Genomic DNA, 8,388 nt, shown 5'->3' with positions numbered 1-8,388 from the left:
AAAAAAAAAAAAAAAAAAAAAAAAAAAAAAGATAGAGGTGAAGACTATTAACAAAATAAGAGCTACAGGAAAAATGAATACAACTTGTTCAATGCTTTAAAAACATTTTTTAAGATAAAGAGAAAAACTATAGAGAAACAGATTTATTAGTATAAATAAAAAAGGAGGAAAGCAATTGGATAAACAATGTTGAATACACACACATATATGATGTATATTCCAGAGAAAGAATCATATATTACGTTTTCATCACAAAACACACGAAATCAGAAATAACATAAACCATACCAACATAATCTTACCTACTTAGAAATTAAGCAACAACAGTGCACGATAACTTTTGGAACAAAATAGAAAATGCACACCATTTACAAAGGTAAAGAAAGAAAAATACATCATACCAAAACCTATACAGTCAAGCAAAAATATAAATGAAAAAACAGTATTGCCTTAAACGCCTTAATTATTAAAGAAAACAATTACTCTGCTGAAATTTCTCATCTAATCATGATTGTTAACACTTTATATTGAATCTAATTCAAATAATATCTTTTAAGATTCATGGTTTTCAGTAATCTTAATATCTAAATTTAATCAGCCCAATCAAATTGAATAATTTTAGGGCTTCCCTGGTGGAGCAGTGGTTGAGAATCTGCCTGCCAATTCAGGGGACACAGGTTCGAGCCCTGGTCTGGGAAGATCCCACATGCCATGGAGCAACTAGGCCCGTGAGCCACAGCTACTGAGCCTGCGCGTCTGGAGCCTGTGCTCTGCAACAAGAGAGGCCGCGACGGTGAGAGGCCTGCGCACCGCGATGAAGAGTGGCCCCCGCTTGCCACAACTGGAGAAAGCCCTCACACAGATACAAAGAACCAACACAGCCATAAATAAATAAATAATTTTTTAAAAAATTGAATAATTTTAGCAGAAGTTTGCTCTTAAGGCAAAAAACAGGGGCATTCATAAAAAATTCAGTAAAGTAGATTACTGGATGAAAACTGAAACATTCATTAGAATGTCAAAATCAGAACATTTGAAATATCTGAATAATTTGGTAAATTTTTGAAATATCTATTAGTCAGCCCAAGCTGCCATAATAACAAAACACAGACTGAGAAGCCAGGAATTTATTTCTCACAGTTCTGGAAGCTGGGAAGTTCAAGGTCAACATGTCAGCCAATACTGTTCCCCAGAGCGGGCTCTCTTCCTTGCTGGTCTCACTGTATGAAGAGAGCTCTGGTCTCTTTACCTTCTTATAAGAATACTAATCTCATCATGGTTGCTCCATCCTCATGTCCTCATCTAAACATAATTATCTCCCCAAAGTCTCACCTCTAAATGCCATCACACTGGTGGTTAGGGCCTCAACATATGAATTTGGGGGGTCGGGGGGAGACACAATTCAATCCATAGGAATACCCATCACGGATTTCGTATTTTCATTGCCTTTGTTTAGAACTTCCATTCAATTTAAAATTAATCCAGTGTTATACTCAAGCACAACAACAATTTCAATGTTATTATAAATGTTTACATGTACAGTGAGTTAACCAGTCATGTTATTAGTTGAGGAGTAATTTTAAATATGTTTCCCGCATACAGCCTGAGAAGGTCTTTGAAATCTAGGCAGTCATATACTTTTAAGTCCATTCTTTCTTCAAAAGCTTTCTAAAAACTAAACAGGGCCAGCTGTTGAAAGTAGCCATTAAACATTAACTGCTCCAGGTAAAATGATCACAATCCATGCCTTACAGTAATAAGCTATCTTTGAGATTATTATTATAACACTTTAAACTGCTAACAATGGTTGAGAATTTAGCAGCTAATAAACTTGCCACTCCAGCTATTACAAAGTTAAGATAATGTGGTTGAACCGAGAGCAATAAAATAACGAGGGCATCATAAAACTAAGGTAAACAAAATCACATAGTAGTAACTGATTAACATGACACATGAAAATCTTTAATATTATTCACTGTTTGAAGTCCTTTATATTGAATGATTATATGAATTCTTTACATGAAATGATTTTATATAGTCCTTTATAGGAAGTTAAGTTTCTTCTTCTGTCCTGTGGGAATAAATGAAGCCCACCCAAATGAATACAAGCTTTATTCGGAGCTTGCTATACAGCAAGAGAGTCAGTCACCACCGCTTGTGCTTGGCAGAGACTGAAAAGGCAGGTCGAGCAGTGAGAAAACTTTACAGTGGAAAGAAATGGAAGGTTTCAAGTTTGCCTTGATTGGAGGTTGTTGGCAATGCAGAAGCTGGAGGTGGGCTAATTTAGAAGGGGGGGCATTCTAAGCGATTGGTTAGAGGAGCATAGGTGCCTCTCTTTGGTTGGCTGTAAATCAGAAGTGGAAGCAAAAATTTGGGAAGCTGGCAGTTATTGATAACTTCTATTTCGGGTTGACTGCTACAGAGGTGGTTTGGCTTAATCCTGGACTGGCTGATGCAGATTGTGGATTAGCATTCTATTTTTATGTATGGTCTGGCTACTCTCCATTTCAGTCTCTCAGTTTGCACTCTGACAAATATCCGACAAATACTGCCCCAGCAGAATTTGAATTCATAATGGTTTGGAGCAGTGTCAGAAGAAATAAGCCAGTCTTACTTCTAAGAAAATGCAATCAATCTGATCGTCTCATTTTAGATACATTTTTCCTACCATAATAAGTTTCTTCTTTTTATTACTATACTTTCTGCTAACTGCTATATTAACTAAATTACTTTTAAGCATAAAATTTTAAACTCATAAAAAAAATATATATACACGTAGGGCCAAAACAGCCCTATTTCATTTTAAAGCATGTATGCAAGTTGTGCAAATGTTTCAGACTATCAATTATCTTGTCTTTTTACCATTATCACAAAAAATTCTTAAGTGCTCAAGTATATGACACCTCTTGATAGGAATACATTACCGGTGTACTTTTTTAATTCACTTGAATAAGGCTTTCAGTATCCCCAGGCATTCATGTTAGCACAGATATTCTAGTCTACTACTTAAGGTCGAATGGCCAAAGTTAGCTTCAGAGTAGTAAAAGCTACCACCACCCTAACAACAATTATTATTACCATTTATTGAGCCATTCCTGTCTGCCAGGGTCTCTGTATATTCACATTTAAGTTTATATAATCTCTGCAACACTTTCAACGTAATTTAAAATAGAAAGCTAAATTATATCGATTAATTTATCCATCAAAAAAAAAAAAAACATTTATTGAGTCTCTCTGAGGCCCAAGGATGATTGGCTAAAGTGGACGTTGAGTCAGGAGTCAAATCCAAACCTGCCTGCATCCACTTTCTGTGTTGTAATCCAAATGCACCCAATTTTCCTTGTGAACTGAGGCTTGTTCACAGGAAATACATCTTTTGATAGGCTCTAAATTATGGACCAGAATGTCCCCGATAAGGTTTTCTACCACTAAAATTAAGTGCAAATGCCACTAAAAAGAAGAACCCAAGAAGTAGAAGTTTATACTTTGTCTTTAATATTTTCTTCTGAAGTAATATTTTATAATTTTTTTCCAATTAGCAAATAGTAATCATGACATACTGCTGGAGGATGTTAAGTGGATGTCTATATGAGATATGATGATAAACATAAAACAGGAAAAAATAGATTCCATGTGTTGGTTAATATATAGGTCAACTTGACTGGGCCATGGGATACTCAGACGTTTAATAAAACATTATTTTGAGTGCTTCTGTGAGGGTGTCTATGGATGGGGTTTTAACATTTTTTAGTTATGTTTATATAACTTTTTATATACCAAAAATAAATATAACTAAATATCATTTTAAGAGATGGGTACAAATCTTTATTATATTATTTTGTGTTTGAAATACATCTTATTTAAGTGAGAAAATACAATAAAGTTACCTGAAAGTCTAATAGAATTAAGGAAAAACTGTGTAAGATGAACACCTGCAAATGATTATACGAAACATGAAATGTTTAACCAGTTACAATGTATAATGGGAAAAACATCACTTTAAAAATAAATACAAAATATAAAATTCCTAGGGATATTTTAAAAAGAAATGTGCATCACGTGAGTCTTGATTGAAGAGACATAGAAATATGTACCTGAACAGGTAGAAAGAAAATTTTCAAATTCTAATTCTTCAATTAAGTAGTTTTAAGGAATTTCAAATGTCAGTGGAGATTAATTTGACATCCTATTGTGAGACTGCAAATTCAATGAAATTGTAAATTGCTGAATAGCTAAGATACTTAAAAAGATGTAAGCAGAAGGAACTTGAAATTTCAATGATTAAAAGAATAGGTTACTTATGCAAAGATACTACTAAAACTTCAATGGATCATGATTCTGAAGAGATACAACAGTTTTCTTATTTATTAGAATTTCTATTTATAATTTTTATTTATCTGAATTCAGTACATAGTTAGTTACCTTTTCATTACAAATAGCTACCCAGGGAAGAAGGGAGGTGTCTGAGCTCTGGGTGAGCTGGGCGTCAACTTGCCCCAGTGGAGAACGCATGCCTCAGCTGGGCCTGGGGGCGACCCACGGAGCGGCTGGTCCAGTCATGGAAAACTACTGGAAGTCACAACCAAAGAAATTCTGTGATTACTACAAGTGCTGGAGAGTGGACAATAGGCCTAGCATTGAATTTCATGTGAGAGGAAAGAATCATAAGGAAAATGTGGCAAAGAGGATCAGTGAGATTAAACAGAAAAGCCTGGATAAGGCAAAGGAAGAAGAAAAGGCATCAAAGGAGTTTGCTGCAATGGAGGCAGCTGCCCTGAAAGCATACCAAGAGCATGTGAAAAGGCTTGGCTTAGAGTCAGAAATTGCAGAGCCAAGCATATCACCAGTAACCAGCACTATCCCACCCACCTCTGCATCAAATCAGCAGCAAGAAAAGGGGCCCTTCAAGGGGCAGATGGGTAGAAGGCATAACCTCTGAGGGTTACCATTACTATTATAATCTTATCACAGGAGCATCTCAGTGGGAGAAACCTGAAGGATTTCAAGGAAACTTAAAAAAGATGGCAGTGAAGACTGTTTGGGTAAAAGGTTTAAACAAAGATGGTTATACCTATTATTGTTATACAGAAACAGGGCAATCCAGATGGGAAAAACCTGATGACTTCATTCCACACTCTGGCGATCTGCTTTCTAGTAAAGTCAATGAGAAGTCACTTGGCACCCTAGAAGAGTCCAAATCATCAGATTCACATAGTGATTCTGATGGGGAACAGGAAGCAGACAAAGGGGGGAAAAAAAGGAGAAGTCTCTACAGAAACACAAAAGCTAAAAATAAATTTAAGGAAAAAAATTAAAATAGTGATAAAGGAACTGAAGCAGAAACACAGAAAGAAAAAAATACCCAAGGTAAGAATTCATCAGGTCCAAATGAATAAAAACCCAAAGCTCATGAAAAATCAAACCCATATGGAGAAAGGCAAGAAATTAAATAAGTTGAGTCCCATGAGGAGGTAGATTTGGAACCTCCAAGCACTGAAAATGAATATGTATCAACTTCAGAGGCTGATGCTGGTGGGGAACCCAAAGTGTTTTTTAAAGAAAAAACAGACACTTTTCTTGGAGTTGTGGCAGATGGAGTGGCTCCAGTCTTCAAAGAGAGAAGTATTCAAAATGGAAAATCTAGAAATTTAAGGCAATGAGGTGATGATCAATAACTGTAAAAAAAAAAAAGCTTTTTGTACCGGCTTTTTGGACAGAATGGAGACTATACATCCTAAAAGCTCCTCTGTGTTTGTTTAACAGTACTTAAATACTAAAAGTTTAGACTTATTCTAAATGTATTTTATGTGAATTTAAAATAAATCTTTTTTTTAATGTGGAAAAAAACCCCAAATAGCTAGGGAATTAAGTCAATCAGTAAATAGTGCATAGTCAATTAACTGAACTTTTAGGGGTAAAAGAAATCAGTTCTCCAGGGTCTCCATAAAACGTTTGAATGCAGAATAGCTGGGTGCTGAATCCTCTTGCCTGAGCTGTTGCCATCACCACCATGTCAGGCTTCAGTCAAATACAGACAGTGCACTAAGGAAGTGGAGATTTGTGGCCACCTGCAGGAGAAATCATCCCTGGGCCACAGAAACCCTGGAGGAACCAATATCAACAACCAAAACTAGCAGCTACCCTTTCACTTTTTAAAAAAATATGAACAATCGTTATACAACCCTGGGCACATGAGGAAAATAGCTGCCAGAAATGATAATTTCATACTCTAAAATGAGAGAAAATCCACCAAAGGAAACAGAGCTACTGAAAAAATAAGAGAGAATTTTAAAAGTATCTAATTAGTATTCTCAGATCCAAGAGAATTGCAGTGGTAAAAACAAGAGCAAGTTACAAAGATAGAAAGGCAATGTAGCTGCAAGAAGAGTTCTTGGAAGTAAAAAGTATGATTGAGAAATGTCATAACTCAATAGCAACTCAAGAATGAAATGTATATTTCTAGAAACTAAATTTGTGAAGATCAACTGTATTAAAACTATGGGTAAGTGAAAAGATAAAATATATAGAGAATAGATAAAATATGTGCTTGTCCAATCTAGGCAAGCCAACAACCATTAAACAGCATATAGAAAGAAAAAAGAATGGGAATGAATAATCAAGCAAACTATATATGACAAACTTCCAGAGCTGAGGAAAACATTTTGGGAACACACACACACACACACAAATCCTGTTAGAAATTTTGAATTCCTAAGATAAACCTGAAATGCTACAAGCGTCCAGATACATATATACACACACACACACAAACAGCACCAAGATGAACAAAAAGAGCAAACAAACAAATAAAAACCAAGGTTTACAAAGGAAAAGAAACACAGTGGCTCCATCACATAGGCATGATCGATCAGTAACTCCATTTCCAGCCTTTCTTCCTTCTCAAGAGAATGGGGGGCAGGGCTGAAAAGTCCAAGCTTCTAATCAGGGCTTGGTCTTTCTGGTGACCAGCCCTCATCCAGGACCACCCAGAGTCACCTCGTTAGAAGTAATTCTATCACCCAGGAAATTACAAGAGGTTTAGGAGCCCTGTGTCAGGAACTGGGACCAAAGACCAAATATGTGAACAAAAGATGCTCCTAGTATTCTTGTCACTTAGGAAAGTTTAGTTGCTTTGTGCCAGAAATGGAATGAAGACCAAATACATATACATTTCTTATTATAAAGCAAAACTTCACAGAATCTCTGTTAGGGGGCCAAGCTTTGTGTTTCTCTACCTTCAAGGAGCTCTCCTTCCACTAAGGCAGACAGGAAAACCAATGCAAAGCACAGCCAATGAGGACACACTGTGAGGAAGCTCTCTTCCATGTGGTATAAGGAAGCCACCTTTTAAGGGATCCTAACCCAGCCAAAGGGATGTGTGTGGGGAGGGCACTATTGCTAAGGGTTAGTCTTAAGGGCTAGTAGGACTTAACCAACTCAAAGGAAAGGAGAAAGCTTTGCAGGCAGATTAGAAAACAGGAGGCAAAAACAATGCATTGTGTAGGAGGGAAGAAGTAGGCCTACAAGCTTAGCGGTTGTCAGACTGTTTACAAAATGAGTCATTACATAGACAGAAATGAAGACAAAGAGGTGCGTTGGGCCCAGATCATAGAGGGCCTTATAAGCCTATGGTAGATAATTTGAAGCATATTCTGCAGGGCATTTGAAGTAGAATAACCCTTTATTCAAATAATATCTACCTGGAGAGCTAATATATAAAAAGATGAAAACACAGCATCTTATTAGCATAATTATACAAGCTACAGTTGGTGACATCAGTTTATAGTCAGGCATTAAGTGCAATGAGGCCAATCCAATAAACCCCTAAAGTCTCACCCTTAGCATATAATTTATTTCTAAATTTAATTTTAGTCGTATATTAGCCAAAAAAAGTCTTAAATCACAGAGATAAAAGTTTTCAAATAGTCATTCAATAACTTTTATTAGACAGAAGTGGCAAAAGAAGCATTATTCTGGGATCTGAATGGAAATAGAGACAGCTTGAACACTAGCAGACCTGAAGCACAGGTAATAAGCTGACCAGGGGTCAGTCATTCAGGTTAGCCCCCAGGACAGGCCAAGGATTTGGTAGCCTTTCAACAATAACCTTTAAATACTTGCTTAACATTTATTAATGGCAGTGGTGGGGGCATTAGGAAGTTGGTTTTCATTCAGGAAATAATGTGTTTCTTTGTAACTGAAATTTTTTATTAGCAAGTAAGAAAATCCAAATCTAGGTATTTAAGCAAAAGGAAGAAATTACTGGAAGGTATGGGGGTTCCCAGAATTGACAAGAGGGTGGAAAACCCAGCCTAGAAAACGCACAGAAACAAAGACAAACCTTAAAGTTCCAAAATAAGGAAAAAGGGCAACTCTACCTTCAGCAGG

General features: G+C 36.3%; 1 pseudogene; it reads left to right on the top strand.

Annotated features, from left to right (window-relative positions):
* The first annotated feature begins 4,558 nt into the window (after positions 1-4,558).
* On the top strand, positions 4,559-5,675 carry LOC103068851 (WW domain-binding protein 4 pseudogene; annotated as a pseudogene).
* Positions 5,676-8,388: the final 2,713 nt, after the last annotated feature.

This window comes from Lipotes vexillifer, unplaced genomic scaffold (genome assembly GCF_000442215.2).
Source record: "Lipotes vexillifer unplaced genomic scaffold, Lipotes_vexillifer_v1.1 scaffold1181, whole genome shotgun sequence".
NCBI classification, from domain to species: domain Eukaryota; kingdom Metazoa; phylum Chordata; class Mammalia; order Artiodactyla; family Lipotidae; genus Lipotes; species Lipotes vexillifer.
The sequence above is the reverse complement of the archived record's forward strand: the minus strand, read 5'-3'. Positions and strand labels throughout refer to the sequence as shown.